At 36.5% G+C, this 27386-nt stretch overlaps 1 protein-coding gene across 5 annotated transcripts in view; it reads left to right on the top strand.

The window, feature by feature from the left end:
• Positions 1-27386, top strand: part of sona (sol narae metalloprotease) — an 87693-nt gene that overhangs the window by 11291 nt on the left and 49016 nt on the right. Inside the window, exon 2 of one of the 5 annotated variants that reach the window (XM_017906935.1) lies at positions 9187-9284. The exons of the other annotated variants lie outside the window; for them this stretch is intronic. The gene's annotated coding sequence lies outside the window, so the exon portion shown is untranslated. The remainder of the gene's footprint in view (positions 1-9186; positions 9285-27386) is intronic. 5 annotated transcript variants of the gene reach the window in all.

Genomic DNA, 27386 nt, shown 5'->3' with positions numbered 1-27386 from the left:
ATCGTCTTCTTCTTTTACATGGAAAATGAAACGTGAGATGTACGTACATAGTTATCTTAGAGCAAATTGTTTATCTGGAATTGACAGATTTAATTTAAAAACTTGAGTGTTTGTATTTAAGTTTGAGTAGCAGCAATGTCGTTGAATCAGTATAATAACACTGCGATAAGAGTAGTGATAAAGGGTAGAAAAATTGATCGTTAGTGGAATAGGTGAGTGAAAGTACAATGATTGTGAGATAAACGTAGGAGTTTCAGTGTTATTGGATCAGAGTAATGACATCATGCTTAGAGTAGTATTAACCAATAGAAAAATTGGTCATCGATGGTATTCGTGAATGAATGTATTGGTGGATTGCGATATTCTTCAAAAAGAGAGATATACTTAGGTTTCCTTCATTTAAAAGTAGAATTATCTTAGATTTATATTTAGCATGATCTTCATAGTTTCCTATTTAGAGTTCTTAGCCCTGAGTCGTGGGAGTTTCAATTTGTCAAGATCAGATTAAATCATTCCAAAAAGAGCAGCGATGGTGCGTAGAGAAATTAAAATTGATCGTGTTGACAGTGATACAAATGACTGAATGTAACATGATTTTATGTGAAATACACGATGGGACTACTTTATGTATGAAAAATGGAAAGTGAGATATAGAAGTTAACTTAAGTTGGAGGTAGAATTAGGTCAGTTTGGTGTGTTTAGTTTGAGAGTGTTATTCCAACGATTACGTATTTATATTTCTTAAACCTGTATACATATTTACATTTCCTGGTCTCGTAGGAGTTCCTGTTGCGTTGGTTTGCCCTGTCATTTGAATAAACGCAATGACGACACGTGGAGAAATTATAACTGACTATCAAGGATGTGGATGAAAGATGGTATTATAAGATGATCTTGTACGAGATAAGTATCGACGAACTGTAATGTCGATTTTGTTCTTGGACGGAAAATGGAAAGTTAGATACAAGGCTATTTGGTTTGGAAATAGAGTTATCTTGGTTTGCTCGATTTAGCTCGGTTTGGGTAGAGCTGGTTGGTTCAGGTTTAAGGAATAGAACGAAAGTGGAAACGGGAGTTAATTTATGTCTCGTATTTCTCTTTGGGCGTGAGGGATTAGGGAACTCTTCTTAGGTGAAAAATGGGACAAACCAGGAAGGGATTGCCAATGCAGATTGGGTTTCTTCTACGGATGAAAAGGATACTTATAGGTATCAGATTTCAAGATTTTAGCCTCTTCGAGTCTTAAAAATGAAGGAAATTTTGGTTCATGAAAAATACAAGAGATAATTAAGGTAATGAATGGAGTTTAAATTTCCCTTTGGGAGAAATAAGAGAATTTTAGAGGATTGAAGAAGGAAAGAAGATTTAGAGTTACATATCAGCACAGAATTTGAGAATATCAAAAGAATTTTTATAGAAAAGAAATTAAACATTCTGTGATGCTTTTCTCAGCTATCGTTTCTATATAATAACAAAATAAATAAGGAAATAGTAAGTACTCTGAATCATCAATTAATTTCAACTTAGAGACCAAAGAAGATTCGAAGGAGTCAGGGTAAAAAGCGAAGGAAACAAAAATCGAACACAGCTATCCTTCTCGTCTGTTCCTTCGACTGTTACCGTGTCGTTACTCCAACTTTTTACTTCTTCTTTAGTAAAGGAAAATTAAGAGAGCATTCACGTAATAGATAGAAAGTGGAAGAAACGGTAGATAAATGGTCACGGTAGTTTCAGTTTGACTTGTTGGTTATGTGCAAAGGTCAGTTATTAAATAAGAAGATGTAGTATGATTAATTAGTACGCGGAAAGCGGACAGTCCATCAAGTAAATACAAAATGGCGACTGTTTGGTAACATTCGCTAATTGAGATTAATTGTTATTATTAATAGGCCAACAGCTGTACAGGGATCAAAGGCTTGCAAGCACAACTTCATTTTACATCCAGGAATTAACACGTACTCCGTCGTAGACGTAAAATTGTAGCGGTATCGGTTGCTAAAAAGAATTCCATAGCTCGTAGTCGCACAGTTGTCTCACGTTTCGCGTATGAAAATGTGAATGACCTCGGAATGAAATTTACAACGAAATTCTATCGGATCCTTTTCCAATTTATTTCTCACACGATCTTTTCATCGTTGCTCATACAGCTCATTACAAACACGCCACGTGTAAGTTACCCAGAAAAAACATTGCTTAAAAACTCTACAATTTTTTCCTCCTTAATAACCAATCATCGATTATTCATCCATAAGTACTTTTTTACGACGATACTCAACTTTTTATAATTTTTCTTAGATCCCAAAGACAGGATGACAATTATCATTGATACTCAATATCTCGGAACGATAAAAAAGGGATTATCTTCTTCGATAATGGAGTTAACGAATTCATCTTCGATCTCAAACTAATTTCGAATACCTTACAATCCACCGATCTTTAAATCTACGAACAATACCAAGAAAAAAAAAAAAGAGAAAAAGAAGATCAAAAGAGAAAGAATAGCACAGAAGAAGCCAAGAATCCTAATTAAACCAGCTCCACGTCAGAGTCCCAAAGAACTCGTGCAAGAACTCGTACTTGTGCTAATGATGCTAGTTTTAGATAACCACTTAAGACAAATTAGTATAATCGCCGATACCGAGAGTGTGTCTGTGCGGCCAAAGAAAACTCGCCAAAGAGGAACGTGCAACATCCAATATGTAGCTCGAATGGTTAATTTTATAAAAAAGCGTCTTACCTAACTCGGCGGCGCAGAGCTCGGACTCGGTTTTCGACGAAAGGTAGAAGTTTCATCGCGAAACCGAATTGCCTAATTCCACGTCTAAGTTTACGTTTACGTCGGCGAATAAAAATTCTGCGGCTGGCTAAATAAAATTGCGCATTACGTAGCTACGGAGAATATTCCGAGGGCCTTCCACTTCCGCTTCTTTGCTCGAACGGCCGATTTAATTCCCTCGCGCTTTCACGTGTGGGCAAAGCTGTTACTAATTGCACGGAAATATTCACAGCCGGTTTCCTTCCGTCTACTTGTCCGGTCAGTTTCCTTGATCCCGACCCACGACCGTGGAATTTTATTAATAAGGATTCGAACCACAGACATTTTTTCCATTCGTGCCAAAGGCCCGTCCCGATCGCGGGGCGCTTTCACGCTCGGAGAAAACCAACCTTTCGATAAGTATTCACGATGAATAGTTTCATGCGCCAAGTAGGCCGTGCTCGATCGTTTTCTCGTTCATTTCATGCATTGCCGAATTTTTCACTTGCTTTGGGACTTCGTTTCGTTTCGACAGACGCGTTCCTCTTCGTTTGGGGATGCTTCCATTTAGGTTGGGGTTGAGAACTCTTCTGGTCGGGATTCTAGAAGATGGATATGGAATTTTTTAATGGCTACAAGAACTAGAATTTTTGTTGAAGTAGTTTGTTCGCTCTGTGATTTTCTTCGTGACATTTTTGAATAAAGTGTACTTTTCTTCTTGGGGATGTTTTGGTTCAAGAGTTTTTGAACTACAATGTAGGATTTAATAATTTCTTCGCTCGTTATTTAAGGTATCGTTGAATTTTTTACTTAGTTTGTTGCTTTGTCTGGTTTAAATATTGATTTAAGTTAAGAAATATCGAGTATGTCATTTTTACATTGTCTTTAGAAGATAGAAGATTAGTAAGAATAGATTGTTCATTCCTGATTTGAAATATTGCTCATTTTTTCACTTGCCCTAGGAACTCGTTTAACTCGAGGAATAGTAACTCTGACCTTAGGAACGTTTTAGTTTAAATTGACTGAGATTCTAAAAAGGAAGCATGAATTAAATCATCAGATCATTTACTCTTAACTTTTCATTTTTCACCTCCTCTGGACATTTGTTTGGTTTGGATAAAATGTCTTTTCCTTGGAAATGTTTTGATTTGCAAATTGAATTGATTGAACTTTTCAAAAGGGAGAAATGGAATTTTTGAGATGTCCGTGTGTAAATAAAATTTGTATTAAAATAATTTATTCATTCGTGATTTAAAATCGTGTATAAATTCTGACTTTAGAATTCGACGTAAATGGCTCTTCATACAGCTTGCATTTATTTTTATGTAATCCTGTTTTCGTCGAATCATTTCCTTCGTGACTTACATTTTCCGCCTGTGCTTCCATTCAATTCAAATATACTTTTCCTTTCGGTGAAAAGCCATTTCAACCGTTTCAATCGTACCGTTTCAAAGAAAGCATATTCATTGTATTGATATTGAATGGATGTTCCTCCCAATGGAAAGTAAAACCGTAGAATTATGTCCGCTTCGAGCAGGCAGTCCATTTATGTAACAGGTCGCATGTCTATTAACTTACGCTTATTACTAAAGAGATCCATCTTTTCGTGACTCGATGTACCGCTAAACCACTCTCGTCTTTGATATTTTCAACGAAAGAACCATTCGTACATTCAAGTTTGTAATTCATTTACGTAACGAACCATGTCCTTATTAAGTTACACTTATTGTTATATTCCATCATTTTCGCATGCCTCGAACCATTACAACAATTTTTATCATCGTTTTCAATCTAAACGTTATTTTCATTCGAAAGTGTTAAATCGATCAGAACTTTTGTAATAGGTCGTTTCGATTGAAGCCCTGATTACCAGAACCAACGAATTCGCGAAGCATGTTTGAAACTCAAGAATCTAGAGACCTTAGAAAAATAAAGAAGTCGCAGACCATTTCGTGGTCAAAGATCTGACAATTAAAAGATCGTTAGACCCCATGATATATTCTTCCTTGGAACTTCAGGAATATCAAAGTCCTTGATCTTGATGATGTAGAAACCATTACAGGCCATCCAAAGTTCCACAGACCTCGACCTCTAGGCCCCTATGCATATGAAACTCCCCATAGATCATCTCGGAACCCCTGTCTTCCAACCTCTCAGCTTAACACTTTATCGACAGAGCGCTTTTTTGCTGTGAACAATGGCTTGTGCAATGACAGTTATTAACGCTATAATTATTAAACCAGCCAGGATGTCTGGTTCCAGTCTCGTTATTTTTACAGTTACTAAAATAATAGAACCACATTTAGAAAAATTAATGTAGACTTTTATTGAGATAGGAATCTATATATAGAGTTATTTATTTTCTATATAACATTTTAATTGTTATTATCCAATATACAGGTATAATATCTAGTCACACTTTACGGGTCGATAATTCTAGCGATAAATACAATGTTATATCTTTCCAAGGATATCTCATTGTATACTTTTAATAAAAATCAATCCCCTTTCCGATTACGCATCGCGATATGATTATTTCACATAGGGCGCCAATTGCCGTTCCCGGTTGGTAAAGTTAGTTTTAGTTAGGGCGCCAATCGACGTGCCCGGTCGATAATGTACTAAGATACAGGATTCCCGTACAATTTCCTACTCGGTAATCTCTCAGCATCGAACGCACTGGATCGATCAGAATCATAACCATATTTGCAAATATTGCTTTCTTTTCACCGGAAAGCAAAACCGTATAACCGTGGCGAGGTTTTTCGATCCTACGCGATTCATTTATATAACCAGGGGCAACGGGTTTATTAAGTTAGCGCGCGTCGTTATGCTTGTTCGTCAGATTACGATCGCCGCTCCATCTCGTTCGACGGCGGCAAAAAAGAGAAACTACGAAAGCCACGGAAGCGAGTTATTACACTTGGTAAACGAACTTCGCGAACGGGTCACGGTTACAGTATCACAGTCGACCATTCTCCAAACAAACGGTTCGTGGAAACAAACTGCTCGTCGCGAACGCCAGTCCAACGAGGAGAACGAGGATCGATCTCGACTTCCAGCGATATTTACTACGACCTGTCTTCCGTGGAGAAACTTCCAAACAGAATCGATTCGAGTGACCATGGACGATGATTCAGCGATGGAACGAGATCCAGACGACACACGGGAAACGATGGAAATTGAAAATTATTTACACTTGCCTCACAATGCTTGCCCGAATCAGCTGTGCAACGACTGACGATTGCAAAAGTGAATCGACGATTTCTTGCTCGTCGAAAGTCCTTTCCCGCGAGCTATAATCGCGACGACTCTCGCCATGTTTAATCGACAGGACGCGGAGAGTGGAGAAGCGTACGGTAACTTGAAAGTATTTGAAATGTCACGGGCGACGACCTGGCATTAAAGCTTCAGTCGATTTTCGTATCATCTTGCTTCGTGGAGCCGGAAAATTTGTTTTAGGTTAGTTTCACTCGCGTTACGTTATGGTCGTATCGTGTTTAGTTTGTTGCGTTCGTGCGTATTGTGATTGTCAACGAGGTTAGGTCCTTGGCAATGTTTTATTCAGTCAAGTTTGACATTATATGTTTAGGGTTTTATGTTTTATTCGAGAGAGACATTGATTCCTTTTAGATGTATTTATTGGTTGGTTAAAAATATTGGATGATGTCAGATTTTTGTTGTGAGGTCGAGATACATAGGTGGTATTAAATATGGACTAAGATTGTTGAATAAATTCAAATTTATATTCGAGGAAGCTGTAGTGTTATGTCTCTTGTAATGGAGAGATATAATGGTGAAGTTTATATAAGGTGAAGTATTTATGTCATCTTGGGGATGAAAGCTATTATCATTCTAAGTAAATAAAAATTCAGTAATTTTCATTTTTCAATGTCATTGTTATCATATGTATGTATGTTGATCTTCTGTTTGTGAACTTTTTACTGCGATAGATATTTTTACTTGTATTTCATTGGTGTGGTAGCTAGTGGAGATAGTAAACTTTACGTGTACAAGTGTTAGATACTTCTCAATAGATACCGTATTCCTAAGATCCTGTTCTATGTATAAGCTCTATTAATACCATAGATATTGGCACTGTGGTAAGTTTTCTATATGTTTTAGAATTATAGTTATTAATAGTATTATCAATGTTTATAGTTTATTTTAAAGTAGTAGTTCAATGAACTTTCAGTCCCTAGTCGTTCAACACACTTACTCTGTATTTTCACATTTCTTTACTCATTAAATATGTTTCTATAAAATACAATATGCTATATTATATTATGTCATATACTTATATATTACATTATAATATATTATATTGTATTATATCACATGGTTATGTGTTTTATAGTATAAATTCTTATACTATAACAATAATCAATATCACAAGTTACTTATAATCCCATGAAATACTTGTCACTACTGAATTAAGTTCTTTTTCTTCGCAACCAGCCCAAGTATTTCTCCTGCCTAAATCACCCAAGAAGCCAAAGAAGTCATCACTTCCTATTTTTATCTTATTACATCAACTTGTTGACAAATTGCAGCCATCTTCCCATCCAACAACGAGAGTTCAATCGAAACCTCGTGTCCTAATGTGTCCAGGTTACGAGACGTCACGCATGGAGCGTAAGACAAACGACATAACGGTCTCATGGCGTGTTGCGATTAAAAATACAGCGAATCGACGGTTTACGAGTTACACGGGACCCAATGGCTCGTTGTGATCGATGGAAGAAAAAAAAAAAAGAAAACTTTACTTTCAACCGCGCGTAGCATTGAGCTCTCCCTCACGTGGAGCTCCACGTGAACGTAGGTGGCCGCACGATGGAATGGTGCACTCTCTGAAACCCATTCGATTCGCAATTAGGAGGTTTGAGAGAGGTAAAAAGCATTAATCGGTTCTTAAATACGATCGATACTTTACTTTTCCCAAAAAGTTTCTAATAATAGAAACTTCATGCATAGAGTGATTCACCTAACCTCTATAGCATGCATATGTACCATATGTATATGTATATATATATATAATAGCTTTCTAATTCAGCATTGAATACTCTTTCGAATTGCAGGGTGAAATGTTACACGTTCCATTTAAAAAACTCAAGGTGATCTTGGTATCTTGATAAAAAGGCGAAGTAATAAAAGACAGATTATTGTATCATGTGTTCCATTTGATACCATATAATACCAAATGTGCTCACACATTTTTTCGTCTAACAAAATTTTATGAGTATGTAGTTTGAGGTAAGTCGAATTCGGTAGTTTACTGTGTATAATAGGTGAGTGGTAGACTTTGTGGTAATCATAAAGGGATAATCCCAAGGTTTATTATTTTGCTGTTAATTTTCTATTTTTTTTTTTATGTATATTTTTTCTTCGTTTTTATATTCTTACATTGCATTAATGTGTAATGATTATTCGTAAATATTTATCGTTGTCATGGTTAGAACAGAGTTTTTTGTTGTTTGCAATCTAGGAATGCATAATGATAGTGTTAGAATAATCGAGTCTATAAATGAATCATCAATCTTTGAATCAGCTGATTGCACTTTAGAGTCTCATCAAACTAAATAAATCTTCTGCTATAACGTGTAAGTGTAAATAATATACGGTAAGAATGTCAGTTGTAGGTGTGTATTAAAAGTTCGTATCGTTATTTCAATAAATATAGATAAAATAGTAAAATGGAATTCTTAGGGGTGGAGTTCAGTTACGATTTGTTCTATAAAATCTTGTGACGATATCAAGATCTAGTAAGAATAAATTGTAGTGTATGTTGCCGATACAAGGTTGCTTAGGATTATACTTAATCTGACGTTCAGATCACTCGTAATTACGTATACTTCCGTCTACAACTCACTCGATAATCAGTTGGTAGTTTTAAAATATAGTTATTAAATAAAATCAACGTTTGTGACTAATTGGTTGTATTACAGGCATCGGTGCAAATTACATTGTATTCCCAAGATCTTGAGGAAATTCTTTCCCCTCGTTCCGTTACTTTAAACGTACAGATCTATTAATTATACCCTATTTAAAAAATACCTGTAAAATACCAATAAATATTATCCATTAATATCTGGAAACAATTGAAGAACACATGACAAAAAGTATGTCAAGAAACCATTTTCCTTGAAAATATTTACATAAAAACAAAAATGTATACAAATTATTTAGAAGATACAAAATATTAAGAAAATTGGCCATCAATAACCAAAAAAGATTGGAGAACACAAAGGAAAACTGTCTCGAGAAACCCTTGCCTTTAATCTTTCGCCTACAATACCGTATGAGACTCGTGGTAAGAAAATCGGCCCGAATGTAAATATCACGGGCGAGAGGCGTGGTTTGTAGATAGGGCCCAACGTAAGCGACACGAATGAGGCTCGTAGTTAAGTTTCACCGTTGTCTTTCTGTCTCAGTTACGTATTATTTTTCGCCACGTCCGGACGAAATGGCTCGGCGTGTGACCGACTCTGCTGTTGATTATGGCACGCGCTATCGGAACTTAAATCCTAAGGTAAGGGGTTAAACGTATTGTACTTACATAAGTATTTCTATATCAACACGAAACCCATTGAAAAAGTACTTATAAAATACCAAGAAAATTAGCAAACAATGTCCAAGAAAGAGCACAAAGGGAAACTGTCTCGAGGAACGATCTCTAAAAAAATGTCGCAAAATCGCCACAAGAATCGACCTTACGCAACAGTCAAAGGAGTCACAGTCTCCTTTCAGGATCAGCAGCTAGCCATTTATCTAAACGGTGCGAATTTCTTTTCGTGGAAACCACGCGATCAGGCCTAACCCAAACCGCCTCTGTACATTTTTACAGCAAACACTATTCCCATTAACGAATGATTTACTAATAGTAGTTCGGTGACCGGTAGAGTCGCGGCTGATTAGCGAACGCCCATCAGCGTTGGCTTTTCCCAATGTAGGCCTCGCGACACGCTTACGCAACTCGTTCGATCTCCTCGAGCAGCATTTTCGTACCCATCAACAGCTCCCGATAAAGCTCCGTCGAAACCGCCTCGACCGGCCGCACGCTATCTTTATTAGGCTGTTAACCAGGCGGACGTGTTTGTCCCGGCTCCTGTCGAGGGAAACGCTCGCCAAGTTTCGTTTCGCGTTTCTACCGGACGGCTACTTTTGTCAAGGCTTCGGACACTAATTGGAGATTGTTTGTCAAGGCTTCCACGTTTAGTGGGAATCGTTTAATGGATTAGATAATAAACAGTTTGCAATGGAACAATGAAAGGATTTTCATTTTTGGCTGTTGGATAGGATGAATAGGCTTTATCCAACTTGGTTTGGGAACTGGTCGATTTGAGAATGTGCTCGTATCGGAAGTAGATAATATGTGGGTTCATTTCGTAGGGCCTTTGGCGGATGTGGTCGAGGATTAATCGACGTAGGAATTCTTATTGTAGTCTTGAAAATTTATGTTGAAGTATTTTCTTTATTTATTGTTACTGTACATATGTATACAGAGTTTGTGCCAGATTTGCGTTTGGAGATTTAGATTTACTATTATTAGATTTATACATTTTGATATTTTTCGTAGATCGTTGTTGTAGATAACAGATGTCAAGGTTTAGATAGAATTATAGATGAGGTTTATTTTTTGTTGGTGTATTAACAAGTAAGTGATATATGTTATAGAGTATATTATGGCTTTTATTAGGAAAGATATTCGAACATATTCGAAGAGAAAATTCGCTAATGATGTTGAAACAAGACCATAGGTAAATCGTAAACGATCTAATGAGGAGGGTAATTAAATGAGAATAATAGTAATATTGGGAATATTAAATATATTACATAGAAAGATTTTATTAATTGGAACTTTTTACCAATAGAATTGGAGAAGTTACACCTGACATGGACTTAAATAAAAACAGGATTCCACGATAAGAAAATATTTTTCTTTTCTCCTGATGTAAATGGGTTAATGTAAAGTTACTAATTGAGGTACTGAGTCACTAGTTGTTTTATGGGTTGTAAATTTCTTCGTGTTCACTTTTTACTTGTAGGAAATGGAACTTTTTAGTACTAATGTCTATATTATACTCAGTGAAACTGACGTATAAAGGTAATAATAAAATAATATAGAGACACAGCTGTGTTGAGGACAAGATACAGCTGGAAAATTTTCTTTCTTAACTTTGTGCTCTAGTTATAAAAATGTTAATACACTTTGCCTAGTAAGTACAGTTCTTTCAATCAAATTGTATAACTCTTTCTCTTAACACCAACTTCTGGTAACCAAATTAAATTATCTCACCTTCAATCCTAATTAATCTATAAATACATACATACTGTACGTTTACTTTGATATCTACCATATTTCTTTTTAGTTATCAACAAAACCATTTATCACGGAGGAAGATTGAAAGCCATCATCGACAGCAATTTCTTGTAACCAAATTAAAATACCGTTACAAACCAGGAGATTCGATACCTTCAAACTCGACTAATCCAAACACAGACACTGCATACACATCCCATATTCCTCTTCAGCTATCGACATATCGATTCATCCTGGAATGAGATCAAAAACTATCGTTAACTCCAGCTTTCAATGACTAAATTTAAACACTGTTGGAAACCAGAGGACTCGACTAATTGAAAAGTAGATATACCGTACATCTACCAAGAAAATCATAGATCTCGAAATACCATGTAAAACTGATATCGATCGTTAAAAACCTCAACCCACTTATCAGTCATGCACATCGATACCAAGAACGACTACGAAAGCTTGAGATTAAATAACCGCGATTACGACTACGATTATCGTAGATCTCGGAGGACAAAAAGGATGGTCGAGGACGATCCCATCGAAGACGATCACGATCTCCGATCACGATTGACAATGAAGCGTCGATAGGTGGATCGAACGCATAAAAACGAGCGCGATTATCGCCAGAGGCGGCGATGACGGCGTCGATGACAACGACGAAGCCGAGGACGAAGGAGACGGAAAGTACTCGCTTCTATACATCGCGCTCGCGCGCGATCACCGAGTTGTACTCCTGGGTCTCTGACTGTGTAAAGCTGTGGCGCGCTGATACGGTGAAAGCTGATATTTTGTAACACTCCTGCCATTCCGTTCCGTTCCATTCCATTCCATGGTATTGCCCGGTGCAGCCGTTCGCTTGCTCGCTCGCTCGCTCGCCTCTCGAGCAGCCGCTCGTCTCGCGTAATCGAATGCGAGAACCCAGTGCCGGCAGCACAATGGTAGGCGCACCCAGAATACATTTTTCTCTTTCCTCGCGTCTACGTTCCGCGAGATTCTCGTTTCTCGGTACTGCCTCGGTTGGTACTCTCGATCCAGGTTGCGGGCAGTGGGCTTGAAAGGCAGTACTGCGAGGTGATTGTTTTGTAAAACGAGCTTTTGGTAGCTTTCGAGCGAGGCTCCTAGGCTAGGAAATTAAAGAATGTCATGTAGGAGGGTAGTTCTTGGCAGTTTTGATAAATTTCGTGCGAAAGGGTGGTTTTGCAATTTTAAAAGGTCCTATATAAGGGGATGAATAACGTTTTAGGGATGTAACTTAAATTCCTATGATTTTCACAGGTTTCCTAGGAAAAGAGATATAAAGGAGGTGATCGTATCATAAATCGAGGTTTCGAACAGCTTAGATGTTTTCTATAGCTTTATGATTCTCGGTAAGATAGCACATGTTATATAGTGTGATTGTTCTACAGTATAGCATTTTGCTTTGTATGAAAATACCTGATGTATGATGTAATTGTCTGCCCACGTGTCGTTCTGCACAGACTTCTATGTAATTTCCGTAGCTTTTTCGAGTTTTGTTAGAAAAGACGTGTTATGTACGATCGTTGTTCTTGAGGGTAACATTTTACGTAACCTCTAATCCAATTTTACAAAATGTAGCTTAGAAAAGAACGTGACGTGTAAAGTTGAATCATTTTGAAATAGTTTCTCTACAATTTTACGAGATGCTATATGAAATAAAATATTACGGTGACTTGTCGTAACTTTATGTAATACCATATAGAAGACAGTATCATGTGGTATGCGATAATTGTCTCGTGAAATGGAGTTTAGAAACGATTTAATAGTTTCTCTAGTTCTGTGTGTGTCTAGACTGAAGATAATATTATGTAATACCCAATGATTACCCTTTAGGATAACATTTTGTGCAGCATTTTCTAACCTTTATGCCCGGTTCATCTGTATTAACATAAAGGGTACCGTATATTTATTGAATAATCGTCTCTTATAGTAACTCACTGTTGACTTAGCTTTAAATAAGTTACCAAAGGATGCAAGTTTGCGAGAACAGTGTTTCGAATTCAGTCGCTTCTCTAGTTTTGTAAGATCCTCTGTGAAAGGCATTTTATACGGTAATTATTCCGCGGGATGGCGTCTTAGAAGCTACTTGCTGGCTTCTGTAACTCTGCCCAGCTACGTGTGAAAGGTAACGCTGTGGATTATGTGATGATCGTTTTCAAGGGTGGCGCCTTGGAAGGTACTTCGCAGCTTCTGCAAACTCGACTGATTTACAATAGCAGAAGAGAGATCGTGGTTCGAGTTGGGTTCACCATTGTTTCACTCCATTCTTCCTAATTTTTATATCTACGTACAACATATTCCTCTACGTTTCGAATTAATTTAACAAAATTAAATAAGTTGTGGACTATGGACCAATTGGTATCGAATGTGTCTTGAATTGCAAAGAATTAACTTTATACGTACATAGTACGTATCATACATCCAGTAAATTATAAAAGAAAGAGAGGAATAGGAATAATTGAGATGACTTAAGTATACCGTGTCACATTCAGTTCTTCCCGAAGAATCTATTTATTCCCAAGTGAGAATTTTACTACTCGTCATTTTGCTATTATTCCATAAATAGATTCTCTTTGTTTAATAATAGCGACAACTATGCACGTTTACTGTGTGATTTTGCGTGAAAGGCAACGCCAGGTATTACGCGATGAATGTCCTCCAGGGTGGCGTCTCAGCGACTTCTGTAATTCCATGTGATTCCGTGTGAATCGTACACGGAATACGGGAACCTGGTTTCACGGCCACGTTAAGAACTCTTGCTTCGAAATCGTGTCGAGTTATTTAGGCCGAAAGACACATTCGGCTTGGATCGTTAAAACGATCCTCGATCGAACAGCCTAATTTTTTCTAATTATGCATAGGAGATAATCTGCGTGTGAACAACTCTGGAGAATCTTCTCGAATCATGATGGCTGTTTAAAGTGAATTTGCGTAAAAATAGAATATTCTTGAATGTTCATGTCGTTGAATTATGTCGATTCGTTTGTCGTTGATCAAAAATATGTTTCTAAAAAAAGAACGGAATGACGATATTTTAGAGGATTTTAATTTTTGTTTGGATTTTCTATTTTTATATTACCGTATTATACATTCCGGAGATAATTAAGCGTCGATGATGATATTAAATTTCGAATATTAATTCAATCATGTAGTAGGAGGTTGAATATTTAGTAGCGCCATCGATTAGCCAGAGACAAAGAGATTTTGAGCAAACGTAGGACGAACTTTTGGGATTCCTCGTGCGGCTGGGATCTTGATCTATAGTCCAGTTAGTCCACACACAGAGAATTTTGATAAGTCTGGCTTAATTTGCATTGACTGTGAACACTCATACCTCGTCCAAATATTATTCGACGATCTTCAACGTTGACCAGAGCTTCGGTCGTGTCGTCGATGTAAATCACGTCTCAAAGTGCAACTATTTCAAAGATGGAGGAAACGTGTAGCAATTACTGGCTAAGTAAAGTTTATCTTTTTTTCCACTCGAAAAACTGGTTTCAGAGAGTTCAACAGCGAGGACAAAAGAATTCTTGCCATTTTTGGTTCGTTCCAAGTGAAATTTTACTTGTTAACGTGATTAGCGTTATTTTTAATTAACATTTTTTAATGAATAATAATTGTTTCTTTTTGTTGCGTAAGAGGGTCAATTATTCGCGTTCAATTCAAGTGTTTATGCTACTTTTAACACGATTAACGTAATTCACAGAATTGGATATTTAAAAACTGAACACGCCTCAGCCTTTTCATGAACGGAAGAAGCAAATTTTCATGGTATCCAAAGTTACCTCAACCTGCTTTTAAAAGACATATATATTATTTGTAAGGAAAACATTCCAGGTATCGTAATAAATACACAAGTGACAAGCAAATGATCGGATATTAAAAGCAGTAACAAAATTCTATTTTAATTAACATTTAGAAGACATAAAATATGAAGTAGCTGGTACTTAACATCTCCAACGTGACGTCCCTAAATTTTCATCACATACCAAAGTTACCTCAACTTGTTTCAAGAAACACATATATTATTTACGAAAAAGAAATAAATATTCCAAGTACCATAATAAATACACGAATAATAAGGAAATGATCGGATATTTAAACCAATAACAAAATTCTATTTTAAGTAACATTTAGAATGCGCGAAATATGAATCATACTCGACATCTTTAACATGACACCCCTTCAAAACAACGTTTCGATCAACGCTCGTATACGTATAATTCCTCGTAAAGTGACGCCATTGTGTTCCTTTTTAATTATCGTCTACGAACAGGAGAAATATTTTTCTGTGTAACACATGGGAGACAATTTAGCATTCGAAAGTCGAATAGCGATCGAGCGATCGCTCGATCGTTCGTGTCGGGTTACGGTCAACCTGATCGACAGTCGTACGCTTTAAATATTCAGTGTCAGAAAATGTGCGTGACCTTGACACGCAGCTCAGATCTCTTGGTAAAGACGTCTTTTGCACGCTATTCGCGTGTATCTGCTTTGCAGATTATCCTGGCGACCCGAGTGGTCGTTTACTCTTACACTCCAGCCAAGTGGAATTACGTTATCCAGGAAAATAATAATCGATTTTACTCGCTTTATTGCGCATAAAGTCTGCAAGAAATGATTTATGTTATGTTCCTTCTTAACACTCGTAATTTCGAATATCCAGGATTATCTACAAGTATAGTTTACTTACAACGATACTTACGAATTCTCCAGTTCTTTCCGAGAACAGGTCGATATTATTTTATTTTATTTCTCGCGGAACAGGTTTTTTGGATGAATATTCGACCAGTGGGATGTTATTAGTTTCGGCAAATGTGAGTTTCTGAAACGATATGTGGGAATATAAACACCGCTGCATTGGAGTATTTGCATACCCAACGAGGACAAGCTTACCATCGTCGCGCGTTAGAAAAACCTCAGTGATTTATCGTTACACGTATGCAATTATCGAAAAGCAGGACAGCTTTCTCCTAAAATTTTTTTTAGGTTAACTAAGATAAAGCGGCAACGGGTAGCATTCTTTATACAAATATCTATGACAGTAGTATAGAATACAGGTAACCCCTATATAAGACAGCAGTTAGGTACCATACAGTACGGAATAAAAGATAGATCCCAAAAGCTAGCACAACTATGTTATACTTCGTAACGCTAAGAAATTTGTTTATTATCAGGAAGATTAGAAAATGTAGCTTCATGAGCTAAATATCCAAGCACTACAACTCCAAGAAGAGAAAAAGAAATGCCATAAAATTTTCAGTTGTTAGTTCTTTTGAGGTATACAAATAAAATCGATCCTGCTATACCAGAGATTTGCCAATTCTTTAACCATGTTGTAAAATTACTTATCCCACTATTAATTCACGAACTTCTTTCCCACGAACCACATACAAAACAGTATCTCTACGAATCTCTCCCTTTATCCAAAAAAAAATTCCTCTTTCGTTCAGAAACGTGCAGGTAGATACCGGTAGACAATCCCATTCCTCGACTATTAAACACCAGGTTTCCCACGAAATGGCTTCAAAGCGATTTAGAATCAGACTTGCCAGCCTTCATAACGCAAGAAAACGCAGTCATAGCGGAATAACGAGCACCGCTTCGTCCGTTGGCCGGTATTCAAGCTCCGTTGATTTATTTATTTCAGTTAGGCGGGTTACGTAACGCGGCCGTTGCCCGGTACTAGGAACGCCATGATCTTTCGATTTCTTTCGTTAATTGCACGACAGAGCGCGCGGCGGTGCAATCTGCCGCGATGGGCACGCTCCGCGGCCACCGATATCATTACATAAAGCCGCTTTTTCGATGCCGCCACTCCGACTGTGAAAATCGGTTCACTCGCACGGATCGACTCGCGCAACCGTCGCTCGTCGTTCGAGCGTCGATCGACAAAACCTTGACGCGTTCACGCTCGCAGCGTCGACGCTTACTCGAGAGAGCGTATCCAGCGATCCCTCGAGTGAAAGAGCGCCGAGCGTTTCCAACTGTACGAGGAAAAAAGCCGTTCATTTAGCCGAGCGGAAATTGCTTTGGAAATTTGACACGAAGCTCCGGTGGACGGCCATCCGGTGAACCGAGTCGATCGGGAACTCGGTTTTCCACCATTATATTGCTTAATTCGCGGTTAAGCCGAGTCCGCTTCCTGGTGACCGATTTATACAGGACTCGATAGCCTTCTTAATTGCAATGCAGGTAATCGATGGATATCATATGGTCCAGAACAGTTTCCGGAATGATCGGTACGGCACTGGCCCATGTGTTTAGCGTGTATGCGTTAGAATCGTGGGAATCGATCTTCGAGATTAATTCTGCGGTGCAAGGATGTAAGGAATTGGCGAGCTTGTCCCATTTTCATGCAAACGAGTTATGGTTAAGTTTGGTAGAGTTAATCTGTTGCACTATGATTTGACTATGAAAATTTGGTTGTTGATGTAGTATTCGATTTTAGGTGATTATCCATAATAAATTTAGACAAAAATTTCAGAAATTCGTGGTATTTTTTGCATATAACGTGTGACATATAATTGAAGATTGTTAGTGTTTAGGTTAGTGATTAGTATAGTTCATAACCACGAAATTCGACATGAGAAACTCTTGACGAATTAGAATGATCATTATAGTGCAAACGATTAATATGGCTGACTTTTTTAATTTGTTTAATCGTTGCTTTTTTCCTTTTCAAGAGTTTATTGCAAAAATTTATAATTAAGTAAAATTAATTTTTTAGGAATGGAAAGTTATAGTAAATTAATTGGATAATAGGATCAATGTTCAACGATTAGGTATTTAAGTTGTTATAGGTATTTTGTTATGTTGTTATGGTGTTCCTTAGATTGTTGCATACATACACATTTGTTACTAAAGGATATTTTAAAAGTTTTATGAGATGTGGTGGAAAAGAAGTAAACGATTTTATTTTTTCATTGTAATTTATTTTTTAATTTGTCTTCATACAATAAGCTTGGACCTCATGTACAAAATTAGCATGGTAGTCAAAGCGTCGAAGCTTCTAAGTGAGTTGTTTATCAACGACGAGTCGAGGAACTTGACAAATTTGGTTTTTTTTCGCTAATATGCAAATTTTTAAATTCGAAGTAATATGCATAGCGAATTCACACGTACAAAAACAAAGTTATTTTCGAAAATCTTCAAAAGACAAAGAATCAATCGTGATGCTAAATTTGAATTCTTGATCTTGAATTTAGTTCACTCTTTAGCTAAACAAATTAATCCATGTTTATGGGTTAATCGAATTAATCCATCCAGGCTGTGAATCACTATATCACTATGCATAATCCTTATGTTCATTATAAAATATTCTGTCAAAACTAGCACAGGCAGAGTTTTTGTCGCAAAAATTTATCTGTATAATATTTCATTGATTTCTCACACTCTCTCTTTCATTCTTCATTCAAATAACATTCATCTTTTTTTATAATAATATTTCGAGGTATATAAATTACTTATAATTATAATAATAACAAATTTTATAAATTTACTTCATTTGATCACGATACTATAGCATATTTAAAAATTTCGGTTCACCAAAATAAAACAAACAACGGACGAGGTAATAGATATTATCATAATTATGGTAGATAACTCAAAAAAAATTTTTTTACATTTCACTTCTCCAATATCTCCTGAACATTTATAACTTAAAAATAACCAAGAAATAAAATAAATAAACCCACGAGGTATCTGCTAACGCCTTTTAATAGAATCTCAAAATAGGTGCAGTAAACGGAGTATGAAAATCTCTCGATAAACAGAGTCACAGTAAATGAAATTCTACTCTGTGTTACGAATGATTCATCTTCATATCGACACCTGTAACAGGTATCCAATAACAAGTGCATTCAATCGTGCCACGAATCCAATTACGAGCACGCAGCCACGAATGCAACCGAAGGTGCCACAATTCGTTAGAAACGTCTCGTTAAGTGGTTTGTCACCATACGTAGAGACCTTGCCAAGTAACGGATGCCAATTAGCGGCATGCAAATTAATTCAACGCAACTCGAAATACGCAATAAGGTTGTTCGTTTATTCATGATGCACGGTTATTCCAGGGAGGTTTCTCGAATTTCTACTTACGTTACGAACGAAGACGCAATCGCGTCCCATTGAAATCGCGTTTAACACGCCGTAAGGGTACAAATTCTACGGGGTCTTGTAAAACGGTTACTTCGTACACGTAACTTAACCACCAGCTGGTCTAATAGTTACTGTTATAATGACGGACGAGTCCCGGCTGGCACTCGCAGGTAGCACTTACGGCTATTACTTTTATAACCGCTATCCTTGACCAGAAGTTCCACATTTACATTCTGTAGCTCTCAATTGCCACGTCCAACTGAAGAATCCATAAACAATTTATCCAGACAGAGCTGCTCGAAAATACTCGCTCAACGTGTTTCCTGTCTATTATTATCTTTCCTTCGTTTTCTGCCGATCAGACGATTCAATTTGCAATTTTCTCATTGTTACTAGCATTAAAAAATTCGATATCCTCTGAAAATTTGTCATTCCCTCCGTCATCTTATTAGATATTTGGTCTGGCATGGCGAGATTTTTGAATGTAACTGAATTCGTAGGTTTTGTACCTGATCTGCTTATTCATCAAATCCATTAACTCCATGAGACAAAAATTTCTTTTAAATATAAGGAGTTAGGCAAGAATCCAGTGCTTTGATACTTTGAAATTTTAAACATTTTAAAGGTGGAGTTAATTACCTTAGTCCATAAATAGTTATTTTTAGAGTTTTGGGGAAAATATCAGCACCTGAAATCTTTGTAATGATGAATGTGTAAATATTTTGTTGCTATAAAAAGATATTTCAACATTTTGATTAACTACCTGTTAAACTTCTGGTACGTCATCATTAGGTTGCTGGCTATTAATTATAACCTGGGTTGTTTATACCAATTATCAGTTTCTGTTACTTCATATTTGCTCCAATCGAATATTTCAACATTTTGATTTGCTACCTGTTCAGTTTACGGTACATCTTTATAACGTTGTTGACCATTATTTATAACCTGGGTTGTACGTGTGAATTATCATTTTCTGTTGTTTCATATTTTCTGAGGTCGAGGATCAATCTAAAATTATAATAACACGATGGTTATCTGGTGAGTTTTTATTAATCAGGTTTCTCTTTGAATGACACGTTAATGGTCTCTATGGAGACCATGTATGATTTTCTCTATTGTCTCGGTGAATTATTAGACAATTATTATTATTAATACGCGAATTAATATTATAAATCATCCCGGAAAATTGCACGCGAGGTTACATGAAAATTTCATAATATAAAAAGGCTTAATCGAATTTATGATACCTAAACACCAGCCATAATCCGTTACCATGGATTTTAATCGAGATCATAAATAATTTTACGATTTATTGCGAAGTACCGAACATCGTAAAATTAAGAAACGAGTCATTAACTTCGTACTTATCGAACGGCTAACTATTCGTTTCGAGATCCTTTAAGTTGGCACTTCGACAAAAATCTGCCTCTTCATCAAACATGCATACCGTGTTCGCACATCTTTCCCTTTCTCTGTACTCATCGTGTCTTCTAACAATATTACGATATAATTATTATAGTTATTAACATCCCATTACTCTATAATTACCAGGAATTAATTATATCTGAAAAAGAAATACTTCAAAATATATCAGTTCACAAATCTCATAAATCGTGATTCTCTACCCCAACTTACTAGCTACCACTTTACTTTAGAAGTAAAAATCATTATAAGCAATTATATCATATTTTACAAATTTTATGACCGATATTTACTTCTTTCTTTTTACAATTTCTCAACCATGGACACGTCCATGAAAACACCTCCATTAATCCACATTTTCAAATTTTATTTTCACATTTTTGAATGCGAAGTCAGATTTCTCGTTTGAGGACGTTTTTGTCGAACTAGGCATACATAGACTATTGCAAAAGTGTATCAACGGTGAAGGGTTAAAATTCATCGGTCGACTAGGGGCCAAGAACCTCCAAGACCGGTTCACGGAAGTGCGTCACGCAGTTTTCGAATTTATCATTCGTTTCCTCTCCCCTATGAAAGCTTATCCACCGGATTTTCAATGTCCATGCATACATAGCGAGCTCACGTTTTGGTTCACGTTACCGGCCAGACAGATATCCATCTTGGATCCTCGACACAATTCGGCGGCGGAACACGTCCTTCATTTCGTTTCATTTCACGTTCCACGCGGCAAAGAACGACGGCCACGAACGTCGGGCCGGCATAAGATAAAGTCGTTTTCACGCTCCTTCAGTTTCGGACTTGTTCGATTCACCGTGGATCCTGAGTTTACGCCGGTTGAATACGGGTCAAGGTTGAAAATCGCTGCATACTCGCTGTACGAGACCGGTTGCACGCGTGTACTTGCTTTGAGGAACACGTCGAGGTGGTTTGAAACGTGTTCGACTGAGATCTGACGATTATTTTGGGTGTACAAACGAAGGAATGAATCTTTCGTCATTTATCGTGGGATTGTAGCACATTTTTCGAAAGACAATGCAGTTATAATCCATTTAATTCTTAGCTGGAATAGTGTTACGCCGTTCATAGAGCTGACTGGAATCGTTGGATCATTCATGGTCTGTTGTTATCTTCTTCCTTGAGAATTTAATTTGTATTAAAATTATCGAATTAATTTAATTTACAATAGTGATGTGACATAAGTAAATGTTTAACTTAATTACATTAAATATTCCTGTGGTAAATTAGGTGATATGGTGTTACGTCGATCATTGGAATGGCATTGTTGGATCATACATGATCCATCGGTGTGTTCTTCTTCGGTTGTTTTAATTTATTTTGAAATTATTCGATTAATTCAGTTATGTGGCACGATTAAATACGTAATATCATTATGCTGAAGATCCTTCTGGTAAATGTGATTACCAATTCTAATTGTATTTAACTTCACCATGCAACACTGTAACAATGAATATTTCATTTATTTTTAATATTATAAAAAGTTTAATTAATGTCTATAATTAATATGGGTATAATAGAGATTTATAAAGGTTATAATAAAAGTACCGTTATAAAATTTTCATAGGATATTAATTACGTTATTTAAATACATAATTTAAAAAAAAAAATTATTTTATGGGGTCTGTAAAATTTTGAAATGTGCGAGATCATTGCGACTTCATTGAGTAATTAGGTAGATCTATGTACTTTTCTGCTAGCTTGTAAAACCAAGTTTCATACGGGTTATTGTAGGTAGACATTACATTCTCCCATTACAATCAAGAATGTCATCATTTGCATTCATATTGTCTCTTGGACGGCAAACGAAAAGAAACTCGCGTATAGTAGTTATTCTGCCGGCATGCCACCCATTTCACAATTCTATTTTGATTGTAATTTACCTTCAGATCAACAATTATATCAACAAGACTGTCACAATGCCATTTTCATGCTAATAAAAGGCTTCGCATATATGAATTACGCTTTCCATTTCCGGTTCGAATTCGTACAGGTTTCCAAATGTTTGCAACTGTTTCCAAACAATTTTCTCAATCTCTATCTGACATAATTTGTCACCTTTTCTTGGAAAAACCAAGAGGATATTTTCTCCATCTCCATTGTGATAATAAATTTTATATCAGCTACACAAACTTTTAGGAACTTTAGGAATCTTATTTATCAACCTTTTACGAATTTTTAATATCAATTATATTAATTCAATTTCTCTGTTTCTTAGGAATTATTTTTATTTATCTGATTTCATTTTTCATCGTTTCATGAACTTTCAATGTTGACTATAACGATTTATTTTTCTTAAGTCCGTAAGTAGGTAAAATGTTCTCATTTTTCTACCACACAGTTATAGAAAAAGTAGGCTTCTATATTTAATTGTTCGAGATAGGTTTCATTTTCCTGCTGTAAAAGTAGAACAAAACATTCGATTACCTTCATCGATCTCTCTGACGATCGATGATAGGTAGTTTGCCGGAGCACGTCGCTTTCCGACTCGAGTCACGGTCGAAGTGAAATTGGTGTTGGGAACAACATTGCGAAATGTGCATAAGAGCCTACTTAAGGTTCGGTCTAGTTCGATACAGGTCAAGGTTGAGGCATCGCAAGAGACCCACCGCAGAAACGGTGGTCCGGGTCATCACGAACTCGATTTTTCAACACTCGCCAAAGACAAAGACGAAATACGTTGCCCGAGGTCGGTCGTTTTATCTTAATTACCATAGATGTACTTGATTACTTCAAAACGAAATGAAATTTCAAATTACTTCATTAACACGAACATTGTACATGTTCTTAATCTTCTATTATAAGAATCCGTAACGAAAGTCACATGATACAAGAAATACAGGGAAATTTTCTTTAGAAGCATCGTTTCCCTATTCTTCGTAGCTTACTATAAAATACTAGAACACAATTCTTCTATAATTCCTCGAGATTTAATTACTTCCAAATAACTCGTAGCTTTTCATAAGAATAGTATGGCAAACATCATGCTATCCAATGAAAATGAAAAGGAACAAAGAACTTCTTCGAATCTCGCAAGAATTGGTCCAAATGATATGCAAAAAACTCAAGTAACAAATTCGAGAATCGATTTCCAGGATACAGTGGTTGTCTGCATCGAGCATGGTTGGTTACTATCGTCGGTGAAAGGGATAACGCTCTGAAAACGTTATCCGAATGGTATCGTATCATGGAACAATATAATTGTCCACTCGAACGCGATCTGAACGCCGTTGCATGTGGATATGAAATAATTATCACGAGACGCGGTCCGTATTACCCGACAATAATTGGCCGCATATCTGTCCCCATTGTCGAGGTCGTTAACGTTGCACAAACGCTGATTGCAACCGCGCAACAGCTGAAAACTTCGTCTCTGAGAATGTCCTTGCGTAGATAGGTCCCGCATGAGTGATTTTTGCATCGTTACTTATTGCATAACCTGGCTCGCGATTGCGGGTGCACGCGGTGTCTGCCATAGGTGACGATCAACCGGTGACATCCTTTACGCAATCGGATTTTCTTTCTTCATTTCCGATTAACGACGAAAAGGTCACTTACCCGTGGATCGACTCCTCGCTTAATTCATACGGAATCCTTTCACGTCGCTGCTATTCGAGATGTAAAAATAGCCTCACAAGCTTCTATTTATGGCTGATTTTTAACAGACTTCTTCAACCTGATTCTGCAACTCTTTTTACGGTGTAGAATAACACTTCGGAAGCAGAGTGTTCTAATGTTTGTTTTGCGAATCACCGAAATTCCGGATTTAGCTGTGCTTTTAGGAAAAGAATGTTTTCAGTGCGGTACATGTATATACATGTACGCATAGTAAGTTTTCTGTAGCGTTGAAAGTGTACGATACGTATCTTCGTTGGGAATTGAATAAATTTGTGGGAATGCTTATGCAATCGTGCTTTCTTCGTTTCCAAATACCATTGAAAAGGTCACTTGTTACGTATTTTGTTTATGCGTATTTGTTTATTCTGAAAGAAGTCAATAGTATGCAGGATGAATTTTAAACATTCGCATTTGATCTGTATATTGTAATGAATTTGATAGATACTGTTAGTATTTAATGATTTTTAATAGGATATTTAAATAGAATTAGAACTCCTTACCTGTGGATTTTATTTTGCATTTTTTTGTGTATGTTGCTTTGTTAACATTCCAAGTGAATGTAATACTTTTCTGCGAAAGCTTTATAAGGAAAATGTCGGAAAGGGTGCACATGAATCCTCCATACGACGAAAAGTCACGAGAAGTTACGAAATTCTTCGCCGGTCTAGTTTCATGTCGATGCAAGAAATACTCTGACACCCTTTAAATTTCTGCTCCAGATACGGGTAACAACTCTTGCATAAGCTTTATCGGTACATGAGTTACCATTGAAATCGTAGCAAGAAACACGCCGATCTTGTTTCTTCGTGACCGACGATTTCCGTTCTTTGCATAAACATCGAGATTCGTTGAAACATGTTGTAAACCAAAAGGAGCAATTGATTTTTATCGTTGCTGCATGTAATTTATGGAATAAAACATTCTATATTTCTCTGGCTTAAAAAGGAATTAAAATAGTTGTTTTTTAAATTTATGGCATCTTATATTTTTCTGACTTAAAAAGAAATTAAAAAGTACCGCGACCAAATTTATTGCTAGTAACATTATTTTTATTTTACGCGTTTTTATGCTGTACAAAATGTCTTAGTTATATAATAACAAAAAATTCACGACGAAAAAGAGAACAAAATTTACTGCCTTTTAATTTCAAGTTTTATTTTATAATATAAAACATCGAGATTTTATAATCTGACTTTTGGCGCGCAATTTAAATATCCGCGATCTGCGTGGAAGTATGCGCAAGAGCATATACATACGACGTAATAGTCTAGCCATAATTTAAAGGTTAGGCGGTAACTGGAGTAATATCTCGAGACATTCTCCATTCTACTAATATCACGTTTCAGTTTACGCTGCATTTATGCTGTTTATATCCTGTCACTTATTCTTACGATAATATCTCGTACTTTTTAAGTAAAGTTATAAACGTGCGTCGCAAACTGACTTGTAGGATAATTAAACGCGTGAAAATTAAAATTATATTCTTTATGCCGTAAATTAAAAATATTTGTTTAACTGATTTAAACACTTGCCTCAATTTATATAGTCGAAATCGATTGGTTGTAATTAGAATATCATTTCTGAATAATTGGGATAGCTCGAGTAACGTGATTAAACGCACTGTTAATTCTTCATAATTTATTTCCTTGATTATGTGTGAAATACACATATCATTGAAGAACAAGTTTTTACATTACTCCAAAAAATGATTTATATGATTAATCATAAGGAGACGAAGAAGGATTTTCTGAACATATCAGTACAATCAATCAAAAATTAACATCACATCGCATGTTTTGACATCTTCCTCCCATAAGAAATAGCACCTTACTTTTTTATCCAAATATAAATCCTGTGAACATGACAGGAGATAACATTGTTCATCAACAATTAAATTTCGAAAACAATGTACATATATACACACCTTGTTACGATATGTTTCATTTAAAATGCATAGAAAACTTTCTAGTCTTTTCGAATCGTCATTTAACCCATTCTGGATTGATTCAATTATTTCATTTTATTTACACTCGCAACAAAATCATCTCATCATTCATCAATGAATCATCTCACCTACGATACAAAAGCACACTATTCACACTCGAAAGGAATATTCAATAGATTTTAATTACACAATATTGCTGGTATATATAACCTATAAATCGAACACACGTAGAAACTCAATCTTATAATTGGACTATTTTATTATCTATGACCAAAATAGTTCAAACTTCGTTGTACTTTCAAGGCAATCCACAACAGACTTCCACGAAGTAGATTTTACGATAAAGGAAAGAAATCAAATTCCGACTCGATATACAAACACGTTCGAGGTGTCGCAGCTACCCAACAGTGCAGCGCGCCAATCGCGTCGTATCGATACATTCGTTTAATGGTAGCCATGATTCCACAATCGATAGTGTCGTGCGCAACTGCGATATATCTTTTGTACTATCGTAAGAAATGGCGCACTTATTAATGCGATATCGAATCGCGGAAGTCGTAAACGCGTTGTCGCAAGAACCAGTGACTGGACCCGTGGCACGCGGTCTAGAAATTTACACCGAATTGTATGTACGTGCAAACGATACAGGCCGGATCGTGACCACCACCCCTTTCCTCGATATGCGTGAGAACGTAATATACTCAGCTTTGTCGCTCTCGCTGGTTCCAGGAACGCGCGAAAAACTGTAATTGTGCGGTGCGATTTATGAGTGACTGAAATATGAATCAATGCTCGCGAAAGTATCGCCATATTTCGCAGCTTTCGCTGTTTTCTGCCACGTTCTTCTTCATGTTGGTGAGCGTAATAGAACAACGGTTAGTAAATTCGATTTTCTTATCTTAGACGTATATTAGTATCTAAGCGTTCCGTGTTCGTACGTGTTTGTGTTATTAAGGGTAGGTTTTATTATTACTTTTTTTATTATATTGTATCAATATTTAGGCGTTAGCCTTGAATTTTCATAAATTCTCGTGTCACGATTTTCCCCATGAGCATGTATCGCAAAAGGAAAATAATACAAGACAAACAATATCGAAATACGACGATTCTCGAATATATCGACTTCCATATTCCCAGCTCTCCATATTTATGAAAGTATGTAGATTGCATGTCATTTATTCCAGTTCGACGATTGTGTC

The sequence above is a fragment of the Eufriesea mexicana genome, unplaced genomic scaffold (genome assembly GCF_001483705.2).
Source record: "Eufriesea mexicana isolate 0111107269 unplaced genomic scaffold, ASM148370v2 scaffold6562, whole genome shotgun sequence".
NCBI classification, from domain to species: domain Eukaryota; kingdom Metazoa; phylum Arthropoda; class Insecta; order Hymenoptera; family Apidae; genus Eufriesea; species Eufriesea mexicana.
This window is presented reverse-complemented; position numbering and strand designations above follow the sequence as displayed.